The sequence below is a fragment of the Oncorhynchus gorbuscha genome, unplaced genomic scaffold (assembly GCF_021184085.1).
Source record: "Oncorhynchus gorbuscha isolate QuinsamMale2020 ecotype Even-year unplaced genomic scaffold, OgorEven_v1.0 Un_scaffold_639, whole genome shotgun sequence".
Lineage (NCBI taxonomy): Eukaryota > Metazoa > Chordata > Actinopteri > Salmoniformes > Salmonidae > Oncorhynchus > Oncorhynchus gorbuscha.
Window position 1 is genome coordinate 315,161 of NW_025745748.1, and position 17,164 is coordinate 332,324.

The window sequence follows — 17,164 nt, forward strand, 5'->3', positions numbered from 1 at the left end:
ATCATGTCCTGTCATGTATGTAGGTTACACTAAACAGCATCATGTCCTGTCCTGTATGTAGGTTACACTAGACAGCATAATCATGTCCTGTATGTAGGTTACACTAGCATAACAGCATAATCATGCATCATGTATGTAGGTTACACTAGACAGCATCATGTCCTGTCATGTATGTAGGTTATACTAGACAGCATCATGTCCTGTCATGTATGTAGGTTACACTAGACAGCATCATGTCCTGTCATGTATGTAGGTTACACTAGAGAGCATCATGCCCTGTCATGTATGTAGGTTACACTAGAGAGCATCATGTCCTGTCATGTATGTAGGTTACACTAGACAGCATCATGTCATGTATGTAGGTTACACTAGACAGCATCATGTCATGTATGTAGGTTACACTAGAGAGCGTCATGTCCTGTATGTAGGTTACACTAGACAGCATCATGTATGTAGGTTACACTAGACAGCATCATGTATGTAGGTTACACTAGACAGCATCATGTATGTAGGTTACACTAGACAGCATCATGTATGTAGGTTACACTAGACAGCATCATGTATGTAGGTTACACTAGACAGCATCATGTATGTAGGTTACACTAGACAGCATCATGTATGTAGGTTACACTAGACAGCACATGCATCATGTATGTAGGTTACACTAGACAGCATCATGTCATCATGTATGTAGGTTACACTAGACAGCATCATGTCATGTCATGTATGTAGGTTACACTAGACAGCATCATGTCATGTATGTAGGTAACACTGGACAGCATCATGTCATGTATGTAGGTTACACTAGACAGCATCATGTCCTGTCATATATGTAGGTTACACTAGACAGCATCATGCCCTGTCATGTATGTAGGTTACACTAGAGAGCATCATGTCCTGTATGTAGGTTACACTAGAGAGCATCATGTCCTGTATGTAGGTTACACTAGACAGCATCATGTATGTAGGTTACACTAGACAGCATCATGCCCTGTCATGTATGTAGGTTACACTAGACAGCATCATGTCCTGTCATGTATGTAGGTTATACTAGACAGCATCATGTCATGCATGTAGGTTACACTAGACAGCATCATGTCCTGTCATGTATGTAGGTTACGCTAGACAGCATCATGTCATGTATGTAGGTTACACCACTGAGTCAACCCTAACCCTAACCCTTACCACTGAGTCAACCCTAACCCTAACTCTGTCTGTTCCTAACCCTAACCACTGGGTCACACACAATGTGAACTAACCCTTACCATGGAGTCAACCCTAACCCTATACATGTGGTTTAGTATTGAAACTGGCTATACATGTGGTTTAGTATGGAAACTGGCTGGCTATACGTGTGGTTTAGTATGGAAACTGGCTATACATGTGGTTTAGTATTGAAACTGGCTATACATGTGGTTTAGTATGGAAACTGGCTATACATGTGGTTTAGTATGGAAACTGGCTGGCTATACATGTGGTTTAGTATGGAAACTGGCTATACATGTGGTTTAGTATGGAAACTGGCTGGCTATACATGTGGTTTAGTATGGAAACTGGCTGGCTATACATGTGGTTTAGTATGGAAACTGGCTGGCTATACATGTGGTTTAGTATGGAAACTGGCTGGCTATACATGTGGTTTAGTATGGAAACTGGCTGGCTATACATGTGGTTTAGTATGGAAACTGGCTGGCTATACATGTGGTTTAGTATGGAAACTGGCTGGCTATACATGTGGTTTAGTATGGAAACTGGCTGGCTATACGTGTGGTTTAGTATGGAAACTGGCTGGCTATACATGTGGTTTAGTATGGAAACTGGCTGGCTATACATGTGGTTTAGTATGGAAACTGGCTGGCTATACATGTGGTTTAGTATGGAAACTGGCTGGCTATACATGTGGTTTAGTATGGAAACTGGCTGGCTATACATGTGGTTTAGTATGGAAACTGGCTGGCTATACATGTGGTTTAGTATGGAAACTGGCTGGCTATACATGTGGTTTAGTATGGAAACTGGCTGGCTATACATGTGGTTTAGTATGGAAACTGGCTGGCTATACATGTGGTTTAGTATGGAAACTGGCTATACGTGTGGTTTAGTATGGAAACTGGCTGGCTATACATGTGGTTTAGTATGGAAACTGGCTGGCTATACGTGTGGTTTAGTATGGAAACTGGCTGGCTATACATGTGGTTTAGTATGGAAACTGGCTGGCTATACATGTGGTTTAGTATGGAAACTGGCTGGCTATACATGTGGTTTAGTATGGAAACTGGCTGGCTATACATGTGGTTTAGTATGGAAACTGGCTGGCTATACATGTGGTTTAGTATGGAAACTGGCTGGCTATACATGTGGTTTAGTATGGAAACTGGCTGGCTATACATGTGGTTTAGTATGGAAACTGGCTGGCTATACATGTGGTTTAGTATGGAAACTGGCTGGCTATACATGTGGTTTAGTATGGAAACTGGCTGGCTATACGTGTGGTTTAGTATGGAAACTGGCTGGCTATACGTGTGGTTTAGTATGGAAACTGGCTGGCTATACGTGTGGTTTAGTATGGAAACTGGCTGGCTATACGTGTGGTTTAGTATGGAAACTGGCTGGCTATACATGTGGTTTAGTATGGAAACTGGCTGGCTATACATGTGGTTTAGTATGGAAACTGGCTGGCTATACATGTGGTTTAGTATGGAAACTGGCTATACATGTGGTTTAGTATGGAAACTGGCTGGCTATACGTGTGGTTTAGTATGGAAACTGGCTGGCTATACGTGTGGTTTAGTATGGAAACTGGCTATACATGTGGTTTAGTATGGAAACTGGCTGGCTATACGTGTGGTTTAGTATGGAAACTGGCTGGCTATACATGTGGTTTAGTATGGAAACTGGCTGGCTATACGTGTGGTTTAGTATGGAAACTGGCTGGCTATACATGTGGTTTAGTATGGAAACTGGCTGGCTATACGTGTGGTTTAGTATGGAAACTGGCTGGCTATACATGTGGTTTAGTATGGAAACTGACTGGCTATACGTGTGGTTTAGTATGGAAACTGACTGGCTATACGTGTGGTTTAGTATGGAAACTGACTGGCTATACGTGTGGTTTAGTATGGAAACTGGCTGGCTATACGTGTGGTTTAGTATGGAAACTGGCTGGCTATACATGTGGTTTAGTATGGAAACTGGCTGGCTATACATGTGGTTTAGTATGGAAACTGGCTGGCTATACATGTGGTTTAGTATGGAAACTGGCTGGCTATACATGTGGTTTAGTATGGAAACTGGCTGGCTATACATGTGGTTTAGTATGGAAACTGGCTGGCTATACATGTGGTTTAGTATGGAAACTGGCTATACATGTGGTTTAGTATGGAAACTGGCTGGCTATACATGTGGTTTAGTATGGAAACTGGCTGGCTATACATGTGGTTTAGTATGGAAACTGGCTGGCTATACATGTGGTTTAGTATGGAAACTGGCTATACATGTGGTTTAGTATGGAAACTGGCTGGCTATACGTGTGGTTTAGTATGGAAACTGGCTGGCTATACGTGTGGTTTAGTATGGAAACTGGCTGGCTATACGTGTGGTTTAGTATGGAAACTGGCTGGCTATACGTGTGGTTTAGTATGGAAACTGGCTGGCTATACATGTGGTTTAGTATGGAAACTGGCTGGCTATACATGTGGTTTAGTATGGAAACTGGCTGGCTATACATGTGGTTTAGTATGGAAACTGGCTATACATGTGGTTTAGTATGGAAACTGGCTGGCTATACGTGTGGTTTAGTATGGAAACTGGCTGGCTATACGTGTGGTTTAGTATGGAAACTGGCTATACATGTGGTTTAGTATGGAAACTGGCTGGCTATACGTGTGGTTTAGTATGGAAACTGGCTGGCTATACATGTGGTTTAGTATGGAAACTGGCTGGCTATACGTGTGGTTTAGTATGGAAACTGGCTGGCTATACGTGTGGTTTAGTATGGAAACTGGCTATACATGTGGTTTAGTATGGAAACTGGCTATACATGTGGTTTAGTATGGAAACTGGCTATACATGTGGTTTAGTATGGAAACTGGCTATACATGTGGTTTAGTATGGAAACTGGCTATACATGTGGTTTAGTATGGAAACTGGCTATACATGTGGTTTAGTATGGAAACTGGCTATACATGTGGTTTAGTATGGAAACTGGCTATACATGTGGTTTAGTATGGAAACTGGCTGGCTATACATGTGGTTTAGTATGGAAACTGGCTGGCTATACATGTGGTTTAGTGTGGAAACTGGCTATACATGTGATTTAGTATGGAAACTGGCTGGCTATACATGTGATTTAGTATGGAAACTGGCTATTCCAGTGGTTTAGTATGGAAACTGGCTGGCTATACATGTGGCTTAGTATGGAAACTGGCTATTCCAGTGGTTTAGTATGGAAACTGGCTGGCTATACGTGTGGTTTAGTATGGAAACTGGCTGGCTATACGTGTGGTTTAGTATGGAAACTGGCTGGCTATACATGTGGTTTAGTATGGAAACTGGCTGGCTATACGTGTGGTTTAGTATGGAAACTGGCTGGCTATACGTGTGGTTTAGTATGGAAACTGGCTGGCTATACGTGTGGTTTAGTATGGAAACTGGCTGGCTATACGTGTGGTTTAGTATGGAAACTGGCTGGCTATACGTGTGGTTTAGTATGGAAACTGGCTGGCTATACGTGTGGTTTAGTATGGAAACTGGCTGGCTATACGTGTGGTTTAGTATGGAAACTGGCTGGCTATACGTGTGGTTTAGTATGGAAACTGGCTGGCTATACCTCTGTGGTTTAGTATGGAAACTGGCTGGCTATACGTGTGGTTTAGTATGGAAACTGGCTGGCTATACGTGTGGTTTAGTATGGAAACTGGCTGGCTATACGTGTGGTTTAGTATGGAAACTGGCTGGCTTACGTGTGGTTTGGTATGGAAACTGGCTGGCTATACGTGTGGTTTGGTATGGAAACTGGCTGGCTATACGTGTGGTTTAGTATGGAAACTGGCTGGCTATACGTGTGGTTTAGTATGGAAACTGGCTGGCTATACGTGTGGTTTAAGTATGGAAACTGGCTGGCTATACCTGTGGTTTAGTATGGAAACTGGCTGGCTATACGTGTGGTTTAGTATGGAAACTGGCTCTCTGTTTCAGTATGGAAACTGTCTCTCTGTTTCAGTATGGAAACTGTCTCTCGTTCTGTCTCTCTGACTCTGTTTCAGTATGGGAACTGACTCTAGTTCTGTCTCTGTTTCAGTATGGAAACTGACTCACTTCTGTCTCTCTGACTCTGTTTCAGTATGGGAACCCAGATGCAGGAGGAGTGGAGCACGTTCCTCTGGGATGGGACTACTGGGTCGGACTGGTGAGACTACATTTATACACCATATTACTAACGTCAACATCAGTCTAGACTCTGGTGAGAACAACACGTCACCTCAGCAGTCTAGTGAGTCTAATCTAATGGTCCACTTTGCCCTAGAGACTTATTCCTGACTCAATCATTAATCAACGGTGCTGCGTCTGCTGCTCGCTCTGGCCTGGTTCTTCCTCTGGGAAGGAAAATCACATCAATCAAAGATTGTAGACACATACCTTGTTTACTATATCTGCAAGGGTAACTGAGGTTAGAGGTCACTAAAGGTCAGGATCTGGGGGAAGTTGAGAATGTTCTGGCAGAAACACGACAGTCAACTTTATCTCCTCTGTGGTCTACTGAATCTAGAAACACGACAGTCAACTTCATCTCCTCTGTGGTCTACTGAATCTAGAAACACGACAGTCAACTTCATCTCCTCTGTGTCTACTGAATCTAGAAACACTACAGTCAACTTCATCTCCTCTGTGGTCTACTGAATCTAGAAACACGACAGTCAACTTTATCTCCTCTGTGGTCTACTGAATCTAGAAACACGACAGTCAACTTTATCTCCTCTGTGGTCTACTGAATCTAGAAATACGACAGTCAACTTTATCTCCTCTGTGGTCTACTGAATCTAGAAACACGACAGTCAACTTTATCTCCTTCACTTATTCATTTAATGTTTAAATACTGTAGTGACATAGATACACTGTCTGTGTTCTATTCAGGAGAGGAACTCTAGGACCTACACTGTCTGTGTTCTATTCAGGAGAGGAACTCTAGGACCTACACTGTCTGTGTTCTATTCAGGAGAGGAACTCTCAGTACTACACCGTCTGTGTTCTATTCAGGAGAGGAACTCTAGGACCTACACTGTCTGTTGTATTCAGGAGAGGAACTCTAGGTACTACACTGTCTGTGTTCTATTCAGGAGAGGAACTCTAGGACCTACACTATCTGTGTTGTATTCAGGAGAGGAACTCTCGGTACTACACTGTCTGTGTTCTATTCAGGAGAGGAACTCTAGATACTACACTGTCTGTGTTCTATTCAGGAGAGGAACTCTCGGTACTACAACTACACACTGTCTGTGAATGGGAAGCCTAAGAAGCATGGAGGGAACTACAGTGAAGACTACCTGACAGACGTACTGGTAAGAAGATCTGCTAGTAGTCCTACTGAAGGACACAGAGAATACCCTGTCTAACCACCTCTATCTCTGTCCACTAACTCCTGGTGTGATCACTACAGCATCAGTCTGGGATCAACACCAGTCTAACTACATCTGTCTCTGTCCTCTCTAGACTTCCTCCAGTCTAACCACCTCTGTCTCTGTCCTCTCTAGACTTCCTCCAGTCTAACTACCTCTCTCTGTCCTCTCCAGACCAACATGTCTCTAGACTTCCTCCAGTATAAGTCTAACTACCGTCCGTTTTTCATGATGGTTTCGACCCCCGCCCCCCACGCCCCTGGACCCCCGCCCCGCAGTACCAGGACCGCTTCAAGGACCTCAAGGCCCCTCGAGACCCCAACTTCAACGTCCATGGGAAGGTAGGCTCCAAACATGGAAACAACCACAACAACCACACCACAACAACCACACCACACCACACCAACCACACCAACCACACCACACCAACCACACCACACCAACCACACCACACCAACCACACCACACCATAACAACCATACCACACCATACACCAACCACACCATACCACACCACAACAACCACACCACACCATACACCAACCATACCACACCACACCAACCACACCACACCAACCAAACCACACCACACCAACTACACCACACCACAACAACCATACCACACCATACACCAACCACACCGACCACACCATCCACAACAACCACACCACAACAACCACAACAACCACACCACAACAACCACACCACAACAACCACACCACAACAACCACACCACAACAACCACACCACAACACCACACCACACCACAACACCACACCACACCACACCACAACCACACCACACCACACCACAACAACCACACCACACCACAACAACCACACCACACCACAACAACCACACCACACCACAACAACCACACCACACCACAACAACCACACCACACCACAACAACCACACCACACCACAACAACCACACCACACCACAACAACCACACCACACCACAACAACCACACCACACCACAACAACCACACCACACCACAACAACCACACCACACCACAACAACCACACCACACCACACCACACCACACCACACCACACCACACCACAACAACCACACCACACCACACCACACCACACCACAACAACCACACCACACCACACCACACCACACCACACCACAACAACCACACCACACCACACCACACCACAACAACCACACCACACCACACCACACCACAACAACCACACCACAACAACCACACCACACCACACCACACCACAACAACCATACCACACCACACCACAACAACCATACCACACCACACCACAACAACCATACCACACCACACCACAACAACCATACCACACCACACCAACCATACCACACCAACCATACCACACCACACCATACCACACCACACCACAACAACCATACCACACCACAACAACCATACCATACACCAACCATACCACACCACACCACAACAACCATACCATACACCAACCATACCAACCATACCACACCACACCAACCACACCACACCACACCACACCAACCACACCATACCATACCATACCACACCAACCACACCACACCACACCAACCATACCATACCATACCACACCAACCATACCACACCAACCATACCACACCAACCATACCACACGACACCATACCACACCACACCGCAGCACCCATACACCACACCACCCATACCACCGCAGCACCCATACCGCCATACCACCACAGCACCCATACCACCCATACCGCCATACCACCACAGCACCCATACCACCCATACCACCATTGGGGGGCCAGAGCAGCGAACAGTTTTGACTGGGCTGAGCGGGAGCTGTACTTCCTCAGTGGTAGGGAGGCGAGCAGGCCAGAGGTAGATGAACGCAGTGCCCTTGTTTGGGTGTAGGGCCTGATCAGAGCCTGGAGGTACTGAGGTGCCGTTCCCCTCACAGCTCCGTAGGCAAGCACCATGGTCTTGTAGCGGATGCGAGCTTCAACTGGAAGCCAGTGGAGAGAACGGAGGAGCGGGGTGACGTGAGAGAACTTGGGAAGGTTGAACACCAGACGGGCTGCGGCGTTCTGGATGAGTTGAAGGGGTTTAATGGCACAGGCAGGGAGCCCAGCCAACAGCGAGTTGCAGTAATCCAGACGGGAGATGACAAGTGCCTGGATTAGGACCTGCGCCGCTTCCTGTGTGAGGCAGGGTCGTACTCTGCGGATGTTGTAGAGCATGAACCTACAGGAACGGGCCACCGCCTTGATGTTGGTTGAGAACGACAGGGTGTTGTCCATACCACCACAGCACCCATACCACCCATACCGCTATACCGCCACAGCACCCATACCACCCATACCGCCACAGCACCCATACCACCACAGCACCCATACCACCCATACCGCCACAGCACCCATACCACCCATACCGCCACAGCACCCATACCACCCATACCGCCACAGCACCCATACCACCCATACCGCCACAGCACCCAGCACCCATACCGCCACAGCACCCATACCACCCATACCGCCGCAGCACCCATACCACCCATACCTCCACACCACCCATACCGCCACAGCACCCATACCACCCATACCGCCACAGCACCCATACCGCCATACCGCCACAGCACCCATACCACCCATACCGCCACACCACCCATACCACCCATACCACCAAAGCAACCATACCACACCACCCATACCGCCACAGCACCCATACCACCCATACCACCACACCACCCATACCGCCACAGCACCCATACCACCCATACCGCCACAGCACCCATACCACCCATACCACCACACCACCCATACCGCCACAGCAACAATACTACCCCAACACCGTGCAAGTCTTCAATGCCTGCATCTCTTCGTCCTCTCTACCGTTTTAGGGGGGAACGTCTCTTCGTCCTCTCTACCGTTTTAGGGGGGAACGTCTCTTCGTCCTCTCTCTACCGTTTTAGGGGGGAACGTCTCTTCGTCCTCTCTCTACCGTTTTAGGGGGGAACGTCTCTTCGTCCTCTCTCTACCGTTTTAGGGGGGAACGTCTCTTCGTCCTCTTTCTACCGTTTTAGGGGGGAACGTCTCTTCGTCCTCTCTCTACCGTTTTAGGGGGGAACGTCTCTTCGTCCTCTCTCTACCGTTTTAGGGGGGAACGTCTCTTCGTCCTCTCTCTACCGTTTTAGGGGGGAACGTCTCTTCGTCCTCTCTACCGTTTTAGGGGTGACGTGTAGCCTAACGTAGGGCCAGTAACCGAAAGGTTTCTGGTTCGAACCCCCGAGACGTTCTTCTCTTGAGCAAGGCAGTTACCCCTAACAATAATGCTTTACGGGAGCTGATGTCGTTGACGTGGATTTAGGCAGTCCTCCGCACCTCAGGGGTTGGGTTAAATGCTGAAGACACATTTCAGTGCTTTCAGACTAGGTATCCCCTCTCCTTTCCCACTGTCTGGTGGCCACGTCTGACCTCTCAACACACCAGACACCTACCAGTTACTTAGTGCTCTGTCTGTACCATAATGACCTCAACACACCACAGACACCTACCAGTTAATTAGTGCTCTGTCTGTCCCATAATGACCTCTCAACACACCAGACACCTACCAGTTAATTAGTGCTCTCTCTGTCCCATAATGACCTTCTCCAGGACAAGCACTGGCTGATCAGACAGGCCAAAACTCCCATGACGAACTCCTCTATCGAGTTGCTGGACGAGGCCTACAGGAAACGGTTAGTAGAACCTCTTCTCTCTCCTCCCATCTTCTCTCACAACACCACACTATCCTTTATGAGTTATAATGTATTCTTTATGAGTTATAATGTATCCTATATGAGTTATAATGTATCCCCCCTATCCTTTATGAGTTATAATTATAATGTATCCTTTATGAGTTATAATGTATCCTATATGAGTTATAATGTATCCTTTATGAGTTATAATGTATCCCCCCTATCCTTTATGAGTTATAATGTATCCTATATGAGTTATAATGTATCCTATATGAGTTATAATGTATCCTTTATGAGTTATAATGTATCCTATATGAGTTATAATGTATCCTTTATGAGTTATAATGTATCCTTTATGAGTTATAATGTATCCTTTATGAGTTATAATGTATCCTTTATGAGTTATAATGTATCCCCCCCTATCCTTTATGAGTTATAATGTATCCTTTATGAGTTATAATGTATCCTTTATGAGTTATAATGTATCCTATGAGTTATAATGTATCCCCCCTATCCTATATGAGTTATAATGTATCCCCCCTATCCTATATGAGTTATAATGTATCCCCCCTATCCTATATGAGTTATAATGTATCCCCCCTATCCTATATGAGTTATAATGTATCCTATATGAGTTATAATGTATCCTTTATGAGTTATAATGTATCCTTTATGAGTTATAATGTATCCTTTATGAGTTATAATGTATCCTTTATGAGTTATAATGTATCCTTTATGAGTTATAATGTATCCTTTATGAGTTATAATGTATCCTTTATGAGTTATAATGTATCCCCCTATATGAGTTTATGAGTTATAATGTATCCTTATATGAGTTATAATGTATCCTTTATGAGTTATAATGTATCCCCCCTATCCTTTATGAGTTATAATGTATCCTATATGAGTTATAATGTATCCTTTATGAGTTATAATGTATCCCCCCCTATCCTTTATGAGTTATAATGTATCCCCCCCTATCCTTTATGAGTTATAATGTATCCTTTATGAGTTATAATGTATATAATGTATCCTTTATGAGTTATATCCTTTATGAGTTATAATGTATCCTTTATGAGTTATAATGTATCCTTTATGAGTTATAATGTATCCTTTATGAGTTATAATGTATCCTTTATGAGTTATAATGTATCCTTTATGAGTTATAATGTATCCTTTATGAGTTATAATGTATCCTTTATGAGTTATAATGTATCCTTTATGAGTTATAATGTATCCTTTATGAGTTATAATGTATCCTTTATGAGTTATAATGTATCCTTTATGAGTTATAATGTATCCCCCCCTATCCTTTATGAGTTATAATGTATCCTTTATGAGTTATAATGTATCCTTTATGAGTTATAATGTATCCTATATGAGTTATAATGTATCCTTTATGAGTTATAATGTATCCCCCCCTATCCTATATGAGTTATAATGTATCCTTTATGAGTTATAATGTATCCTATATGAGTTATAATGTATCCTTTATGAGTTATAATGTATCCTTTATGAGTTATAATGTATCCTATATGAGTTATAATGTATCCTTTATGAGTTATAATGTATCCTTTATGAGTTATAATGTATCCTATATGAGTTATAATGTATCCCCCCTATCCTTTATGAGTTATAATGTATCCTTTATGAGTTATAATGTATCCTTTATGAGTTATAATGTATCCTTTATGAGTTATAATGTATCCTTTATGAGTTATAATGTATCCTATATGAGTTATAATGTATCCTTTATGAGTTATAATGTATCCCCCCTATCCTTTATGAGTTATAATGTATCCTTTATCAAATCAAATCAAATCAAATTTATTTATATAGCCCTTTATGACATCAGCTGATATCTCAAAGTCCTTTATGAGTTAAACCCAGCCTAAAACCCCAAACAGCAAACAATGCAGTTAAAACGGTGGCTAGGTTAAAAATCCTTTAGAAAGGCCAAAACCTAGGAAGAATCCTTTATGAGTTATAATGTGGGGTGGCCAGTCCTCTATCTGGCTGTGCCGGGTAGAGATTATAACAGAAAATGACCAAGATGTTAAATGTTATAAATGTACCCATGGTTATAATGTATCCTTTATGAGTTATAAGGCAGAACAGTTGAAACTGGAGTTATAATGTATCAGGTACTGGGGACAGCAAGGAGCCATCATGTCAGGTAGTCCTGGGGCACGGTCCTAGGGCTAAGGTCCTCCTTTATGAGTTATAATGAGAGAATGAGTTTAGATCCAGAGCATATGTGGGGTCAGTCCTTTATGGTTATAATGTATCCTTTATGAGTGGAGATTATAACAGAACGTGTATCCTTTAGATGTTCAAATAAATGACCAGCATGGTTGAATTATAAGGCAGAACAGTTATAATGAATCCTGGAGCAGGAGCATGGCCAGGTGGACTGGTTATACATCCTTTATGAGTTATAATGTATCCTCATTATGAGTTATAATGTATCCTGGGACATGGTTAGGGCCCAGGCCAGTTATAATGGAGCAGCAGCATGGCCAGAGTTATAATGACTCCTTTATGAGTTATAATGTATCCAAGGAGTTATAATGTCAGGTAGTCCTGGGGCATGGTTCTAGGGCTCAGGTCCTATGAGTTATAAGTATCCTTTAGAGTTATAAGGAGAGAATTAGAGAATCCCCCTATCCTTTATGAGTTATTTATCCATAGGACATCCTTTAGGACAGGTTATAATGTATCCTTTGAGTTAAACAAACTGACCCTATCCTTTACTGAGTTATAATGTATCCTTTGGAGGCTGAGACAGGATCAGGAGTTATAATGTATGGTCCCATCCTTTATGAGTTATAACCCCCGAGACAGGGCCAAACTCATATCCTTTATGAGTTATAATGTATCCCCCCCTATCCTATATGAGTTATAATGTATCCTTTATGAGTTATAATGTATCCTTTATGAGTTATAATGTATCCTATGAGTTATAATGTATCCTTTATGAGTTATAATGTATCCTTTATGAGTTATAATGTATCCTATATGAGTTATAATGTATCCTTTATGAGTTATAATGTATCCTTTATGAGTTATAATGTATCCCCCCCTATCCTTTATGAGTTATAATGTATCCTTTATGAGTTATAATGTATCCTATATGAGTTATAATGTATCCTTTATGAGTTATAATGTATCCTTTATGAGTTATAATGTATCCTTTATGAGTTATAATGTATCCTTTATGAGTTATAATGTATCCTATATGAGTTATAATGTATCCTTTATGAGTTATAATGTATCCTTTATGAGTTATAATGTATCCTTTATGAGTTATAATGTATCCCCCCTATCCTTTATGAGTTATAATGTATCCTTTATGAGTTATAATGTATCCTTTATGAGTTATAATGTATCCCCCCTATCCTTTATGAGTTATAATGTATCCCCCCTATCCTTTATGAGTTATAATGTATCCTTTATGAGTTATAATGTATCCTTTATGAGTTATAATGTATCCCCCCCTATCCTTTATGAGTTATAATGTATCCTTTATGAGTTATAATGTATCCTTTATGAGTTATAATGTATCCTTTATGAGTTATAATGTATCCCCCCCTATCCTTTATGAGTTATAATGTATCCTTATGAGTTATAATGTATCCTTTATGAGTTATAATGTATCCTTTATGAGTTATAATGTATCCTTTATGAGTTATAATGTATCCCCCCTATCCTTTATGAGTTATAATGTATCCCCCCCCTATCCTTTATGAGTTATAATGTATCCTTTATGAGTTATAATGTATCCTTTATGAGTTATAATGTATCCTTTATGAGTTATAATGTATCCTTTATGAGTTATAATGTATCCTTTATGAGTTATAATGTATCCTATATGAGTTATAATGTATCCTATATGAGTTATAATGTATCCTTTATGAGTTATAATGTATCCTTTATGAGTTATAATGTATCCCCCCTATCCTTTATGAGTTATAATGTATCCTTTATGAGTTATAATGTATCCCCCCCTATCCTTTATGAGTTATAATGTATCCTTTATGAGTTATAATGTATCCTTTATGAGTTATAATGTATCCTTTATGAGTTATAATGTATCCCCCCTATCCTTTATGAGTTATAATGTATCCTTTATGAGTTATAATGTATCCTTTATGAGTTATAATGTATCCCCCCTATCCTTTATGAGTTATAATGTATCCTTTATGAGTTATAATGTATCCTTTATGAGTTATAATGTATCCTTTATGAGTTATAATGTATCCCCCCCTATCCTTTATGAGTTATAATGTATCCTTTATGAGTTATAATGTATCCTTTATGAGTTATAATGTATCCTTTATGAGTTATAATGTATCCTTTATGAGTTATAATGTATCCCCCCCTATCCTTTATGAGTTATAATGTATCCCCCCTATCCTTTATGAGTTATAATGTATCTTTATGAGTTATTTATGAGTTATAATGTATCCTTTATGAGTTATAATGTATCCTTTATGAGTTATAATGTATCCTTTATGAGTTATAATGTATCCTTTATGAGTTATAATGTATCCTTTATGAGTTATAATGTATCCTATCCTTTATGAGTTATAATGTATCCCCCCCTATCCTTTATGAGTTATAATGTATCCTTTATGAGTTATAATGTATCCTTTATGAGTTATAATGTATCCTTTATGAGTTATAATGTATCCTTTATGAGTTATAATGTATCCTTTATGAGTTATAATGTATCCCCCCCTATCCTTTATGAGTTATAATGTATCCTTTATGAGTTATAATGTATCCTTTATGAGTTATAATGTATCCTATATGAGTATCCTTTATGAGTTATAATGTATCCTTTATGAGTTATAATGTATCCTTTATGAGTTATAATGTATCCTTTATGAGTTATAATGTATCCTTTATGAGTTATAATGTATCCTTTATGAGTTATAATGTATCCTTTATGAGTTATAATGTATCCCCCCTATCCTTTATGAGTTATAATGTATCCTTTATGAGTTATAATGTATCCCCCCCTATCCTTTATGAGTTATAATGTATCCCCCCCTATCCTTTATGAGTTATAATGTATCCTTTATGAGTTATAATGTATCCTTTATGAGTTATAATGTATCCTTTATGAGTTATAATGTATCCTTTATGAGTTATAATGTATCCCCCCCTATCCTTTATGAGTTATAATGTATCCTTTATGAGTTATAATGTATCCTTTATGAGTTATAATGTATCCTTTATGAGTTATAATGTATCCTTTATGAGTTATAATGTATCCTTTATGAGTTATAATGTATCCTTTATGAGTTATAATGTATCCCCCTATCCTTTATGAGTTATAATGTATCCTTTATGAGTTATAATGTATCCTTTATGAGTTATAATGTATCCTTTATGAGTTATAATGTATCCTTTATGAGTTATAATGTATCCTTTATGAGTTATAATGTATCCTTTATGAGTTATAATGTATCCCCCCCTATCCTTTATGAGTTATAATGTATCCTTTATGAGTTATAATGTATCCTTTATGAGTTATAATGTATCCTTTATGAGTTATAATGTATCCTTTATGAGTTATAATGTATCCTTTATGAGTTATAATGTATCCTTTATGAGTTATAATGTATCCCCCCTATCCTTTATGAGTTATAATGTATCCTTTATGAGTTATAATGTATCCTTTATGAGTTATAATGTATCCCCCCCTATCCTTTATGAGTTATAATGTATCCTTTATGAGTTATAATGTATCCTTTATGAGTTATAATGTATCCCCCCCTATCCTTTATGAGTTATAATGTATCCTTTATGAGTTATAATGTATAATGTATCCTTTATGAGTTATAATGTATCCTTTATGAGTTATTTATGAGTTATAATGTATCCCCCCCTATCCTTTATGAGTTATAATGTATCCTTTATGAGTTATAATGTATCCTTTATGAGTTATAATGTATCCTTTATGAGTTATAATGTATCCCCCCTATCCTTTATGAGTTATAATGTATCCTTTATGAGTTATAATGTATCCTTTATGAGTTATAATGTATCCTATGAGTTATAATGTATCCCCCCCTATCCTTTATGAGTTATAATGTATCCTTTATGAGTTATAATGTATCCTTTATGAGTTATAATGTATCCCCCCTATCCTTTATGAGTTATAATGTATCCCCCCTATCCTTTATGAGTTATAATGTATCCTTTATGAGTTATAATGTATCCTTTATGAGTTATAATGTATCCCCCCTATCCTTTATGAGTTATAATGTATCCTTTATGAGTTATAATGTATCCCCCCCTATCCTTTATGAGTTATAATGTATCCTTTATGAGTTATAATGTATCCTTTATGAGTTATAATGTATCCCCCCCTATCCTTTATGAGTTATAATGTATCCTTTATGAGTTATAATGTATCCTTTATGAGTTATAATGTATCCCCCTATCCTTTATGAGTTATAATGTATCCTTTATGAGTTATAATGTATGTATCCTTTATGAGTTATAATGTATCCCCCTATCCTTTATGAGTTATAATGTATCCTTTATGAGTTATAATGTATCCTTTATGAGTTATAATGTATCCCCCCCTATCCTTTATGAGTTATAATGTATCCTTTATGAGTTATAATGTATCCTTTATGAGTTATAATGTATCCTTTATGAGTTATAATGTATCCTTTATGAGTTATAATGTATCCTTTATGAGTTATAATGTATCCTTTATGAGTTATAATGTATCCTTTATGAGTTATAATGTATCCTTTATGAGTTATAATGTATCCCCCTATGAGTTTATGAGTTATAATGTATCCTTTATGAGTTATAATG

General features: G+C 40.1%; 1 pseudogene; it reads left to right on the forward strand.

Moving 5' to 3' along the window:
• The window catches only part of LOC124019613, a 42,485-nt pseudogene that overhangs the window by 13,399 nt on the left and 11,922 nt on the right, over nt 1-17,164 (forward strand).